The sequence below is a fragment of the Oncorhynchus kisutch genome, linkage group LG17, assembly GCF_002021735.2.
Source record: "Oncorhynchus kisutch isolate 150728-3 linkage group LG17, Okis_V2, whole genome shotgun sequence".
NCBI classification, from domain to species: domain Eukaryota; kingdom Metazoa; phylum Chordata; class Actinopteri; order Salmoniformes; family Salmonidae; genus Oncorhynchus; species Oncorhynchus kisutch.
The window spans coordinates 28,983,567-28,997,718 of NC_034190.2; the positions used below are offsets into that span (position 1 = coordinate 28,983,567).

At 41.5% G+C, this 14,152-nt stretch overlaps 1 protein-coding gene across 4 annotated transcripts in view; it reads right to left on the reverse strand.

The window, feature by feature from the left end:
- The window catches only part of LOC109875608 (ras/Rap GTPase-activating protein SynGAP), a 110,115-nt gene that overhangs the window by 44,945 nt on the left and 51,018 nt on the right, over nt 1–14,152 (reverse strand). The window contains exon 1 of one of the 4 annotated variants that reach the window (XM_031793507.1): nt 5,844–7,915. The exons of the other annotated variants lie outside the window; for them this stretch is intronic. The gene's annotated coding sequence lies outside the window, so the exon portion shown is untranslated. Of the gene's footprint in view, nt 1–5,843; nt 7,916–14,152 lie in introns of those variants that run through there. 4 annotated transcript variants of the gene reach the window in all.

Genomic DNA, 14,152 nt, shown 5'->3' on the forward strand with positions numbered 1-14,152 from the left:
TGCCTCGACACAATCCTGACTCTGAGCACTACGGACAATTCCTTCGACCTTATGGCTCGGTTTCTCTCTGACATGCAGTCAACCTTATATAGACAGGTGTGTACCTTTCCAAATCATGTCCAATCAATTGAACATACCACAAGTGGACTCCAATCAAGTTGTAGAAAAATCTCAAGGATGGTCAATGGAAACAGGATGCACCTGAGCTCAATTTCGAGTCTAATAGCAAAGGGTCTGAATACTTATGTAAATAAGGTATTTTATATATTTTTTCTTTTTTAGCAAACATTTCTAAAAACCTGTTTACGTTTTGTCATGATGTTGTATTGTGTATAGATTGATGAGCGAAAAAACTAACAATTTACTCAATTTTGAAATAAGGCTGTAACGTAACAAAATGTGGAACAAGTCAGGGGGTCTGAATTCTTTCCGAAGGCACTGTAATCATACATGCACACATACCTATCATTACACATAGAATTATTATGATGATACCAAAAAATTAAGAATAGTTACAGTTAGAAGTTTACATACACTTAAGTTGGAGTCATTAAAACCTGTTTTTCAACCACTCAACACATTTCTTGTTAACAAACTATAGTTTTGGCAAGTCGGTTAGGACATCTACTTTGTGCATGAAAGTAATTTTTCCTACAATTGTTTACAGATTATTTCACTTATAATTCACTGTCTCACAATTCCAGTGGGTCAGAAGTTTACATACACTAAGTTGACTGTGCCTTTAAACAGCTTGGAAAATTCCAGAAAATGATGTCATGGCTTTAGAAGCTTCTGATAGGCTAATTGACATCATTTGAGTCAATTGGAGGTGTACCTGTGGATGTATTTCAAGGACTACCTTCAATCTTAGTGCCTCTTAGCTTGACATCATGGGAAAATCAACTTATTGTGGGAAGCTTGTGGAAGGCTACCCAAAACATTTGAACCAAGTTAAACAATTTAAAGGCAATGCTACCAAATACTAATTGAGTGTATGTACACTTCTGACCCACTAGGAATGTGATGAAAAAAATAAAAGCTGAAATAAATCATTCTCTCTACTATTATTCAGACATTTCACATTCTTAAAATAAAGTGGGGATCCTAACTGACCTAAGACAGGGAATTCTTACGAGGATTAAATGTCAGGAATTGTGAAAAACCGAGTTTAAATGTAGTTGGCTAAGGTGTATGTAAACTTCCGACTTCAAGTGTATAAACAAATCAATAAGAATGGAATAAGATTGCATAAAAAATTGGTACAATGCAATGCAATCTTCAATCCTTTGTATATATGTTTTTCTTGTGTGTGTGTCTGTGTGTGTGAGAGTGTGAGTGTGTGAATTAAAAGGTCTGTCTAGTCCAGTAGTCTGCATATTAAATGCAGTAGTTGGCGCACCTCTCCAATCTCTGATAGTTCTAGGTGTCTTTTGTGAGAGGTTACCTCACTATATGTCGGCTGATACATTTATTTATTTATTTTATGTATTTTAGCAGGTAGGAAATCTGGCTGAGAACACATCCTCATTTACATCAACAATCTGGGGAATAGTTACAGGGGAGAGGAGGGGGGATGAATGAGCCAGTTGTAAACTGGGGATGATTAGTTGGCCATGATGGTGTGAAGGCCAGATTGGGAATTTAGCCAGGACGCCAGGGTTAACACCTCTACTTTTACGATAAGTGCCATGGGATCTTTAGTGACCACAGAGAATCAGGACACCCATTTAACGTCCCATCCAAAAGAAGGCACCCTACACAGGGCAATGTCCCAAATCACTGCCCTGGGGTATTTTTATTTATTTTAGACCACAGGAAAGGTGCCTCCTACTGGCCCTACAAAACCACTTCCAGCAGCATCTGGTCTCCCATCCAGGACCAACCCTGCTTAGCTTTAGAAACAAGCCAGCAGTGGGATGCAGGGTGGTATGCTGCTGGAAAATTACACATGGTGTAGACTGCATCATGTGGACCACTTCTCTGAAGGAAAGTATTATGCCCAACCTTACAGTAGTGGTCAGTGCTATGCTGTGATGGGCCGGGTCTAGTAGAGCTGTGTTTTGATGGGACGGGTCTAGTAGAGCTGTGTTGTGGTGGGCCGAGTCTAGTAGAGCTGTGTTGTGGTGGGCCGGGTCTAGTAGAGCTGTGTTGTGGTGGGTCTGGTCTAATAGAGCTGTGTTGTGATGGGCCGGGTCTAGTAGAGCTGTGTTGTGATGGGACGGGTCTAGTAGAGCTTTGTTGTGATGGGACGGGTCTAGTAGAGCTGTGTTGTGGTGGGCCGGGTCTAGTAGAGCTGTGTTGTGGTGGGCCGGGTCTAGTAGAGCTGTGTTGTGGTGGGCTGGGTCTAGTAGAGCTGTGTTGTGGTGGGCCGGGTCTAGTAGAGCTGTGATGTGGTGGGTCGGGTCTAATAGAGCTGTGCTGTGATGGGCCGGGCCGGGTCTAGTAGAGCTGTGTTGTGATGGGCCCGGTCTAGTAGAGCTGTGTTGGGATGGGCCGGGTCTAGTAGAGCTGTGTTGGGATGGGCCGGGTGTAGTAGTACTGTCCAGAGGCGGGTCTGGTCTGGTAAATCTGTGCTGTGTTGGGCCCGGTCTTGTAGATCTCTGCTGTAATAAGCCATGTCTGGCGCTTCTGTCCTGGGGATGGTGGGGGTGCTGTTGTTTCAGATAGTGGAGCGGGGGGGGTGATGGGTGTGTGGGTCCCTGCTAAGTGTTGCATCCTTTAGGTCCTTAGCAAAGGTTATGACACTGTCCTGATCAAGGTGTACATTATCGTATAAGTGTTCACATGTCAGAATGGGATGGTGAGCCATTCTGACATTGAGCAGTGAGTCACTCTCTCTCTCTCGTTCTTTCTCTATGTTCTATTCTGGATTCCAGCTCATTGTATTGCATCCATGGTAACAACTCTAAAAGCTTCCACTTGAACCATAAGACATTGGCACAACTAATAATTTGGAGCAAGAGACTTGAGAGTTAATCATCCAGGCCAAAACCACAGTCAATTCACACCAACATACAGTACCCCACACACACACTACACGTACAGTACACAACCACCACCCACACAATGTGCAAATCAGAGTGAATTTTTCACAATCATGTATGAGGAACAAATCAAATAGTTTTGCCAGAGGAATGGAACAGTAATAAGACACACAACTGGTATCCTAGTGCAAACACATGCCTTTTGGCTCTTGCTGTGACATTATTACATATCACACAACAAAATATTTAAACATTGAAATAACATTATTGTCTTGTGTGTGTGATGACATCGTTGTGAAAATCTCTGTATTTGTGTGCGTGTGTGTTTATATTCTAAATGTAAATTTGATATCAGGCCAGAGTGTGTGTGGGTGGTAACAGCTTCCAGATAACTGAGAGAGAGAGAGAGAGAGGGGAGGGAAAGGGAGAGCAAAGAAGATTGAGAGTGGGTGTTTGAGAAGTACACAATAGCCCCAAGCCTTCCACATGTTTCTCTGTTCATGAGTTTGAGATATTTTTGTGGACTAAAACTTTAATCGGCCTACATCTCTACATTTTAAAGAAGTAATAGGAATAGATGGCCTATTCAAAAATAGTTCCGGCTTTTGTTGACCAGCGGAGGGCCAGTAACTGAAAGGTTGCTGGTTTGAATGCCCCGAGCCGACAAGGTGAAAAATCTGTCACTCTGCCCTTGACCCTAATATGCTACAGGGGCGCCGTACTACTATCGCTGACCCTGTAAAACAACACATTTCACTGCACCTATCCGGTCCGTGACAATAAAACATAGTTTAATAAATATCTTTTTTTTATATGAGAACATCTGTAAAGTCAGAACGAATTGGAACATGTCGTCCATTCTGTTCAACAACGCCCACAAGATTTACAGGACTCATCTAAAGTCGGTCCCGTCGACTTGCCAACTCAGCACAGGTCTTCTCATGAAAACGTCTGTAAAGTCTGAAGGGTTTGAGCCCATTATTTGGAACGAACATGTCGTCCGTTTTGCTCTACGACGCCCACAAACTTCACAGGTGAATAGGCTTATTTTGAAACCAGGGTTGCACATTTCCATCCCTGATGCTTTCTGATATCTCTTAGATGCATTTCAGACATTTAAAATCATACTTTTTGATGTATTTTTGTACAATTTTATTTTGCCCTGTATCGAATGTGTTATTCAATGCGTTTCTATGGGCTAATAGCAGTAAAGCCGAATTCAATGTTTCATCAAATATTTTTTTTTATATTTATTTTGGATACCTACAAGGGTCCTACAATTCCAAATCAAATAGCAATCTTATGTCCATCTTAGAAAATGCTAAATATTAGTAGTTTAATAGATATTGCCAGAGCCTTACACTCTGGGATTAATTAACATAATCTGTAGCTAACTACACTCAAGCACACTCGATTAGTGTTGGCTGAACAATTTGATGTGTGTGAACAACAGGAATGATACTGCAAGAGTTTGCCACAGCATCTACGGTAGGTTTATATCTGCTTCAATGCTGTTCCCAGTGCTCCCCTTTTTCTATTGTTACCATGACAACTATTCATTTGAAGTTCTCACTGCACACACTAACTTCAGTTTCCAATCTGTTAGGTACAGTACAAAGATAATGCTATATAAGGGACTCAACTGAGTCAGAAAACAGGAGCTTCACATTTGGAAGCACGTCATCAATAGACATCTTGATGGCAAAAGTTCAGAGCTATGACTAGCATCCAAGAAGGTGTGGAACTCATGTATTTGCCAGGTAGACTGAGCACAGAACAAGGGCTGGAACGCTATCAGGAGTGCCTTTGATTTGCATAGCAGCACATCCTGGGTCTAGTGAGTTTAGAAATTGTCTGTCCCATGGTGTGACCCATTCAGTGCGGGTGGCAAACCTGGATGGAATGTCATCCAGCTCACGGAATGAGACTGCTTATTGCTAAATCAAGTGTCGACTCTCTCCAATCCATGACACACCAAGAATGTGCACGTCAAAAACTTCTGAAAACAATGTGGAAAACCCACCATCTGTAATTATTTAATTCTGGCTAAAATGTGGAAATGGCAAGACTAGCGTTTTAACAGGAACAAACTAAGGACTTAAGTATACTGTAGTGTTACAAGCAGGGATGTAGGGGTAAAAAAGCGGACATAGACATTGGGGAATATAAAGGGTGCAGAGTACCAAACACTAAAGCTAACACTAACAATGCTAATTTAGAATAATAGGTGCATAAGGGTATTCACCAAATATAAAAAGACTCCACTACATTATTGGTTACAATACATTAACCAGGAAGAAATACTGGTAAAAACAAACATTGTGAGCCTCAGGTCCTCCATCAACAAATCAAGATGTGATGTGACAGTTCAGGTAGCCTCTGAACAGCACATGGCATGCATGGCCAAGGCCAAAATTAATGTTACAATAACACTTTTGAGCAATCAGTAACATACAAGCCAACCAGTCCCATCCCTTGCCTCTTATTGGCTTGTGTTTATCCAGATTTCTATTCTGGATCCTTTTCTTTCCACAACAGCCCACGGCCAGGTCCAAAAACAATCCCTGGGCACTTCATGTAGATCTGAAGGAATTGGACAGGTAAAACCATATGGTAGTAGCTCCATCTTGCATACCAGAGGGCGAAGGAGCTACTACCATATCACTTATACCTATGAAATAAATTCAGATTCACATGGCGATAGGGGTTGGAGCTAGGGGTTGTTTCTGGAAAAGGCCCTTGTCGAGGCAGGTATATATTGGAACTTACAGTTAGACAGTTAGACACTTCTGACATTCAACATTGGAGAGGATTACATGGACAAATCATCAAAGACACTGATAGATTTACAGGCCTTACCCAAAAGTCAGGCTGTGAGTCGTTGATTTCCAAGTACTGCAGCTTGACAACTGAGTTATATCAGGGAGTCAGAGTCAGGGTTGGTTTCCAAGTTGCTTAAGCAGGGGGGTTAGTAGAAAGGTTCCAGGTTTTGTTGGTCCACAACACAGGGGGTGTAGGCTGAGATGTGTCCAGTAATAGGGTATAGGGTCCTCTCCTTTTTAAGTTAGCTTGTGCTTAACAGTATTCTCTGTGACCACATTTGAGACACTTAAAGTGGCCTGATATCCATGCTCCTTTATCACTACCAAATTGGTACTCTTCACATCACAATGGACAGGAATAGGAGTGTGTGCATCTCGTTATTTTAAGCTAAATTAGTATGCATTTGAAAATGTTCACCTTTACTGTAGATGTTCTTTGAATGTGTGCAATTGCATTTATGATAACACACTTTCAATAAGTGAAGATAGCTCTCTGTGAAGTAAGCATATGTAATTTGCCAAAATGTTGTGCATTTTTGAGGACAATGAGTGATAAGGCTGTTCATCTTGCTGGCAGTTCTCATCAGTGTGCAGATTTTGGAGAAGCACATTAACAGGATACTGTTTTCAAATGAGTTTGTGTCGCTTGTGACATGGACTTAGCTTGTGTCTGTGGTAACGTCTTTCCAAACATCCCATTATTACAATACTATAAGGTCAGTGCAACTAAGAATACAAGTAGGCTATTATTCAAATATACCTGCACACAGTCTTTAGATTATACATATTAGTAAATACAACATACACATTATAAATAGCCTTTGTTAAAATATGCTAATAATGACCAATATATATATATATTATATATATATATTTTGTTGAAATGGCTACTTGCCACACCTCTTAACACAATCAAAAATGTGGTAGGCCTATTACTCAAAAGATTTCGTGATGTATATTGTTATAATGATCGTTATGATGTCTCAAGATTATTCGATTCTTTCTTCCACCAACCCCAAGCCATGCTTTTCAACGCTGGCAGCGGTAGCTCCTTGTCGTGCAGTCCCACAGAAGGCTCCTTGGCCGCAGCGGCTCCTTCTCTTCTGACTGTCTCACAACCCCAACGCTGAAATGTGACCCCTTTGCCGTTTTCTCGGTAACCTACAGAATCTCTTCTGAGGCTGACCTTTTTCATCTTTTTGTTGTGTTTATTTTTGCAGCCTATTATTCTTTCAATACGTAACTGGCGTTCTTTTTTTTAAAACACTCTCTGGTAGCCTAATGATCAATAAACAAGTAGGCGAATCTGTCAAATGTTTGTCAAATGCATTCAGTATTCTGTGAAATAAACTGCTGATTATTGCAAGCCATCAGAAATGTGATTAAAATTCCCAGAACGATGTGTGATGATTGAGATAGGTGAAATGCGTACCATAAATCACCACTACTTTCATCGATATGACAAGGTCGGGGTTATCATACATGCAGAAACGTGTGTAGAGATTTAGGGTGTATGCCAACAGCTAGGCTACGAATGCATCATCGTGCTTAGGCTATGTGCGCGTACACACCACGTCTGTCCATCAATAAAGAAAATATAGCCTATAGACTTATTATACCTTTCCAATGCGCGCATATGCCCAAAATCCAGAAGATACGTAAAACATGGACTATTTTACAATTCGTAGACTACATTCTGTTTGCTGATAGCAGCGGGGAAGCAGAGGACGCGTCCGTAGTCTGTCATCCTTCATTGAAGTAAAATAAACCGACATGTATTGTAAATGCATCACAATCCAAAGTAACAGGTTAATTAATTCAAAGGATTTGCAGCTTTGATGCTCCCTCTGTTCTATCGTCAAAATATATTTCTCTATGGTGCTGCGTCAGACTTTATCGGTAGCTTGGAAAGATGGAATGATCGATGGCGTCGCACAGGTTGGTGATCTTGTATACATTGTCTCCCATCTCTCTTGTCGCTGTTCCTCTAGCTCCGTCACTTGCAACGAGATGATTGAGACGCAAATAGTCAGAAAGAGGCGAAGGAGGTGTTGTAAAGTGATTGGTGAAATCTCTCTCGATTATACTCTCTCTCCGTCTCTCGCTCTCGCGCACACGCAAACACGCAGCGTAACAAGACGAGGTTACGAGAGAGTGGAAAGTGTGTGGGAAGGTTGTGCTCAATAACGGTATCGGTTTACAGGATGCTCGGTAGACTAAATGGTCACAAATGAACCAGACAACAGCCAACCAACTACACATTCCTTTTTGGCTAAAGAAAACAGCTCTCCCAAGACTAAAACATTAAATTGTGTCTGAAAAATGCCCACATCTGAGAGAATAACAATTTTGCACCTTATTGCTGGTATTATCATTAGGCTACAATCAAAAGTGTAGCATATAACAGTTGGCTATATTCAGACCCCTTGACTTCTTCCACATTTTGTTATGTTACAGCCTTATTCTAAAAATGATTACCTAGTTTTTCCCCCCTCATCAATCTACACACAATAAATACCTCATAATGATGAAGCAAAATTTTTTATATTTTTTTTATTTTGCAAATTTATAAAAAATAATAAAAAATTAAATATTACAATTACATAAGTATTCAGACCCATTACTCAGTACTTTGTCTAAGCGTCTTTGGCAGCGATTGCGGCATCGAGTCTTCTTGGTTACAAGTCTACAAGCTTGGCACACCTGTATTTGGGGAGTGTCACGCATTCTTCTCTCCAGATCCTCTCAAGCTCTGTTAGGTTCGATTTGGAACGCTGCTGTACAGCCATTTTCAGGTCTCTACAGAAATGTTAAATCGGGTTCAAGTCAGAACTCTGTCTGGGACACTCAAAGACATTCAGAGACTTGTCCCGAACCCACTTCTACGTTGTCTTGGCTTTGTGCTTATGGTCGTTGTTCTTTTTTAACGTGAACCTTTGCCCCAGCCTGAGGTCCTGAGCGTTCTGGAGCAGGTTTTCACCAATGATCTCTCTGTACTTTGCTCTGTACAGCTTTCCCTCGATCCTGACTAGTCTCCCAGTCCTTGCAACTGAAAAACATCCCCACAGCATGATGCTCCCACCACCATTCTTCACCGTAGGGATGGTGCAAGGTTTCCTCCAGACATGACACTTGGCATTCAGGCCAAAGAGTTCAGTCTTGGTTTCATCATGGTCTGATAATACTTTAGGTGCCTTTTTGCAAACTCCAAGCGGCTGTCATGTTCCTTTTACTTCCGTCTGGTCACTCTACCATAAAAGGCCTGATTGGTAGAGTGCTGCAGAGATGGTTGTCCTTCTGGAAGGTTCTCCCATCTCCACAGAGGAACACTGGAGCTCTGTCAGAGTGACCATCGGGTTCTTGGTCACCTCCCTGACCAAGGCTGTTCTCCCTGATTGCTTAGTTTGGCCAGGCGGCCAGCTCTAGGAAGAGTCTTGGTGGTTACACACTTCTTCCATTTAAGATAATTGAAGGCCACGGTGTTCTTGGGGACATTTAATGCTGCAAATTGTTTTGCAAAATGTTTATTCCGTCGACCTCATGGCTTGGTTTTTGCTCTGTCATGCACTGTGGGACCTTATATAGAAAGGTGTGTGACTTTCAAAATCATGTCCAATCAATTGAATTTACAGGAAGGGTGGACTCCAATCGAGCCGTAGGGACATGTCAAGGATGATCAGTGGAAACAGGGTGCACTTGAGCTTATGTAAATAAGGTATTTCTGTTTAAAACATTTTACAAATTTGCAAACCTGTTTTCCCTTTGTCATTATGGGGTATTGTGAGTCGACTGATGATGAAAAAAATAAGTTAATACATTTTAGAATAAGGCTAGAACGTAACAAAATGTGGAACACGGGAAGGGTTCTGAATACTTCCTGAATGCACTGTAATTACATGATTTAATAGTAGCCATGTCCTTGTTCCCTGGATAAACCAACTTATGTTATTTCATGCTAGATTGATTGTGATGGGCTGTCTAACATCTGGAATCCATCTGATGGTTTCCCTATGCTGTGTGGACACAGCACTCAAAATAATTAGTGTAGTATTCACACCCCTCAACTTTTTTTCACATTTTGGGGTGTTACAGCCTGATTTTAAAATTTATTTTATTTTTAATTTTTTTATCACTGACCTATACCCCATAATGTCATTTTTGAATTATGTTTTACCAAATGTTTACAAATTAATTGAATATGAAAATCTGAAATGTCTTGAGTCAATAAGTTTTCGACCTCTTTGTTATGGCAAGCCTAAATATATTCAAGCCTAAAGAATTGCTTAAGTCACATATTAAGTTGCATGGACTCACTCTGTGTGCAATAATAGTGTTTAATAACATGATTTTTGGTTATCTGTAAGGTTCCTCAGTCGAGCAATGAATTTCAAACACAGATTTAACCACAAAGACCAGTGAGGTTTGCCAATGCCTCACAAAGAAGGGCATTGGAAGTTAAAAAAGCAGACATTGGCTATCCCTTTGAGCATGGTGAAGTTATTAATTACACTTTGAATGGTGTATCAATACACCCAGTCACTACAAAGATACAGGCGTCGTTCCTAACTCAGTTGCCAGAAGGGAAGGAACCCGCTCAGTGATTTCACCACGAGGCCAATGGTGACTTTAAAGTAGATACAGAGTTTAATGGCTGTGATAGGAGAAAACTGAGGATGGATCAACAACATTGTAGTTACTCCACAATACTAACCTAATTGACAGAGTGAAAAGAAGGAAGTCTGTACGGAATACAATCTTCTAAAACATGCATCCTGTTTGTAGCAAGGCACTAAAGTAATACTGTAAAAAATGTGGCAAAGCAATTCAATTTTTCTCCTGAATACAAAGTGTTAAGTTTGGGGCAAATACAACACATTACTGAGTACCACTCTCCATATTTTCAAGCATTGATTTGATTTGATCATGTTATGGGTATGCTTGCAATCGTTATGGACTGAGTTTTTCAGGATAAGAAAGAAACAGAATGGTGTTAAGAACAGGCAAAATCCCAGAGGAAAACCTAGTTCAGTCTGCTTTCCACAACACATTGGGAGATGAATTCACCTTTCAGTAGGACAATAACCTAAAGCACAAAGCCAAATCTACACTGGAGTTGCTTACAAAGAAGACAGTGAACGTTCCTGAGTGGCCGAGTTGCAGTTTTCACTTATATCTGTTTGACAATCCATGGCAGGACTTAAAAATGACAGAACTTAAAGAATTTTGAAAAGAATAATGGAGAACATATTGTACAATCCAGGAAAGCTGGAAAGCTCTTAGAGACTTATCAGAAAGCCTCACAGCTGTAATCCCTGCCAAAGGTTATTCTAACATTAAGGGGTATTATGTACAGATGGGTAGAAAACACAACAAAATGTGGAATAAGTCAAGGGGTGTGGATACTTTCTGAAGGCACTGTATTTGAAAATATGTGCCTACAGGGTGATATTTTGGCAGCTATAGCATACTGTAAGTGGACCTTTATATTTGACTCTTCAGTCATTTATATGTATTCCGTCTGAAGAATACTGACAGTTATACATTGTCATTAAGGCATTGGCGTAGGAAACCAACCAACAGGGTTGATACATCATATTTGACTTCATAGGAAATCTCCATCTGTTCAAAAGATGCTCCTCCAGCAGTAGCATGTGTACTTCATTTATTACACACAGACGTGTGTTGTTCAACCCTGGTCCTGGCGATCAACTGGATGTGTAGCCTTTTGTTGAAGACCAATAATAACAAACCTGATTTAACTAATCAAGGGCTTGATCAGTTGTGTTCGAGTTGGGCTAGAACAAAACACCTACTGTACACATCCTGGGTCTCAAAGGACCAGGATTGAAGACCACTTACACACAAATGCTGTCTCTCTGAATCTAGTAGATCTGTAGCATCAGCACTTCATCCCACATGCTGCCACACCAATCACTAATCAAGGGCTTGATCAGTTGTGTTCAAGCTGGGCTAGAACAAACACCTACTGTACACATCCTGGGTCTCAAAGGACCAGGATTGAAGACCACTTACACATAAATGCTGTCTCTCTGAATCTAGTAGATCTGTAGCATCAGCACTTCAAGAAAAAAAATGCTAAGCATTTAGAGAGAGAGAATTTTCCTACAGGGTTACAGTGAAGTTTGCTTTCAATTCCTTCACCATTCCAAGCCCAAACTTCATGCCCTACATTTCTATCAGCATTTATTTGTCACGTGCGCTGAATACAACAGGTGTAGACCTTAGTGAAATGCTTACTGACAGGCTAGTGCAAAAAAGGTATTAGGTGAACAATAGGTAGGTAAAGAAATAAAAACAACAGTAAAAAGACAGGCTATATACAGTAGCAAGGCTATAAAAGTAGGGAGGCTACATACAGACACCGGTTAATCAGGCTGATTGAGGTAGTATGTACATGTAGATATGGTTAAAGTGGCTATGCATATATGATAAACAGAGAGTAGCAGTAGCGTAAAAGAGGGGTTGGTGGGTGGTGGGTGGGACACAATGCAGATAGCCAGGTTAGCCACTGTGTGGGAGCACTGGTTGGTCGGCCCAATTGAGGTAGTATGTACATGCAGCAGCAGTGTAAAATGAGGGGTTGGGGTGGGGGGGGGGGGGGGGGGGGGGGGGCACACAATGCAAATAGTCCGGGTAGCCATTTGATTATCAGTTCAGGAGTCTTATGGCTTGGGGGTAAAAACTGTTGAGAAGCCTTTTTGTCCTAGACTTTGCACTCCGGTACCGCTTGCCATGCGGTAGTAGAGAGAACAGTCCATGACTGGGGTGGCTGGGGTCTTAGACAATTTTTTGGGCCTTCCTCTGACACCGCCTGGTGTAGAGGTCCTAGATGGCAGGCAGCTTAGCCCGTACACACTACCCTCTGTAGTGCCTTGCGGTCAGAGGCCGAACAGTTGCTGTACCAGGCAGTGATGCAACCTGTCAGCATGCTCTCGATGTTGCAGCTCTAGAACCTTTTGAGGATCTCAGGCCAAATCTTTAGTTTCCTGAGGGGGAATAGGCTTTGTCGTGCCCTCTTCACAACTGTCTTGGTGTGTTTGGACCATTTTAGTTTGTTGTTGATCAACAACGGATAGAGTAGGTCTAAACGTATAACACTTAATTCAACCACTGATGCAGATGGCTTTCGTTAAACAAAAAACTTCTTTGAATGAACACATAACTGCAAAAATTGTATTCTGACAACCTGTTCCATGTTCTACAGTAGTTTAGTCCAGATGGGACGTTGTTAGCCAATCATGGTTCCTGGATCCAACCAAGCCAGACATGTGGGGGATAAATCAGTATTCCCAGTTTCCATGACAACTCTACTGTATGCCTATGAATATTCTCCTTTTTCACTGCAGGCAGCACAAAAGGAGATTTTTACTTGAAGAGGAGGAAAATATAGAGGAACATGGAGATAGTGATGAGAGAGAGGTCAAGGTGATGGTGGCGTAACAATAAACTGAACGGGTTACTATTTAACAGACTTCAGCCTGGTTATTACCATGGTTACCATCAGGAGAGAGATGTACTTTGACCTCGGTAATGTTGCAGTCTCATTGTATTTCCCCCCACAGAGAGAATAAAGTAGATGTCACGGGTCAAAATTTTGATTGATGACCCTATGTGAACTCTATGTGAACCCTATGTAGTGATGACGTGTGCATGTCTTCTGGTCAGGCAAGCCTGGTTAGGTGGGGGCTATGGGGTGAGTAAGGGTCCATTTGACAGGCCGTTAATGATTGATGACCCAAGCCTGATAGACAAGCCTGGTTAGGTGGGGGCTATGGGGTGAGTAAGGGTCCCTTTGACAGGCCGTTAATGATTGATGACCCAAGCCTGATTTATGACCCTATGTAATGATTTATGACCCTATGTCATGTAGAAGGGTGCATGCCCTGGGTTGAGTAAGTGACCATGTGTCAGGTCAACCTGTTACTGTTTCTCACGGTTTGGGTTGGTTAAGGCCCCTTATAAAGCCGCTGAACAATACCTGTTTAAGACTGTACATGATAACCCCCCTGAATATTAAACAAAAATGACACCTATGCCAATTTTAGGGATGTTATGCTCGGCTTGTCATGAACCCAGTGACCAAAGCCTTGAAGAAGTTCTGTGTGAAGCTCCAGAATGTTTTAAAGGATTTTTGGGTACGAGTGAGGGCCACATGTCTTACATATTCCACCCGGAGGATTCTACGGTAAAGATATTCACAGACCGTGGACCCAAACCCCTTTATCCTGCAAAACCTGGGAGTTTTCCCCCGGCTCTGGGGATGAGAGAATGGCTAAACATCAGGCTGGCTCTTTGTAAAATTGAACAGGTCCTAAGTGTTACAAA